Below are 1,173 nucleotides of genomic sequence, written 5' to 3'. Positions count from 1 at the left end.
TCTATCTATCTATCTCATTCTTTGTCGTTCTCTCATCATCTTTGTTCAATTCATTTTCTGTTTTGTGTGCTAGATTAAAGGAGGAGATAGGTCTTCTTAAACAGGAGGCTCGTCGTGTGTCTTCCTTGGAGGTTCAGATTCAGAACTATAAGAACAAGCTGACTGAACTCACCGTCCTCAAAGAGAAAATGTCCAAACTCGAACTCCAAAATAAAGTGTGTCACTCCATCGCCTTCGAAAGAAAGACACATACCTATCTCCAACCTATCTATCTTCTATCTATCTTTATCTTTATCTATCTATCTGTCTATCTACGTATTAATCGATCAAGGGCATGTCGGCGTGCCAAGAGGAGAGTTGTAGGGTGTGCATACCTTTCAGCTGCTCGCCTTGTGTTTGTTTCCGAACTCAGTGGTAGATCGACGTAGATAGATAGACAGGTAGATAGATAGATAGATATACATACACGGATAATACAAAACTAGAGAGAAAAATTACTAGAGATAGATTGAGAGAGACATGCTGAGGATGTCTTGGCTTTGTCCTTCTCAGGTCTTGTTCTGTGGGGAGGAGAGGTGAAGGTTTATGCCTCTTTGTGTGTGTCTAGTAGTTGGTGGTGGTCTCTTTTCTTCCGTCTTTCATTCATTCTTTTCTTTGTTTTGTATAAAGACATCTCTCTTTTTGTATAGCCCGAAGGAAAGGACGTATTTCCTTTTCTTTTCCATCTTCTTCTTCTTGTGTCTGTGGTTCCATGGGTAATGAAGGCCTTCTCTTCTCGTCATCCGCGCCATTCTTTTCATGACTCTTTCACAGAAGGAAAGTCTTTCTTCTTCTTCATCGCTTCAGAGCGCTTCTGTTAGATAGATAGATAGCCAGGTGTCTTCTCTTCTATTCTTTCGTCTGCACGGATGGTGCAAAACAAGAGAGAACCTAAGGAATCTGTGAACAAGTCGAATCTGATTGACCAAGTATATAGAAATATATAGAAATACATACATACATATACATACATATACATATATACATATATGTATATATGTATATAGAGTCCTTGTGACGGGTTTCATACTCTTTTCATTTCATTCATTCATTCCTCGCGTCTGTCTCTTCTTTATCTTCTTCGTCGTGAGTATGACGTGCTTCTTTCTGCAAATCTCTTTCATGTCGTAGCTT

General features: G+C 39.3%; 1 protein-coding gene across 1 annotated transcript in view; it reads left to right on the top strand.

The window, feature by feature from the left end:
• CSUI_006639 (hook protein) overlaps window positions 1–1,173 on the top strand; it is a gene marked incomplete at its 3' end in the record, with an annotated part of 12,115 nt that overhangs the window by 6,475 nt on the left and 4,467 nt on the right. The window lies entirely within an intron of this gene.

The sequence above is a fragment of the Cystoisospora suis genome (genome assembly GCF_002600585.1).
Source record: "Cystoisospora suis strain Wien I chromosome Unknown contig_3380, whole genome shotgun sequence".
In the NCBI taxonomy this organism is placed as follows: Eukaryota; Apicomplexa; class Conoidasida; order Eucoccidiorida; family Sarcocystidae; genus Cystoisospora; species Cystoisospora suis.
The sequence above is the reverse complement of the archived record's forward strand: the minus strand, read 5'-3'. Positions and strand labels throughout refer to the sequence as shown.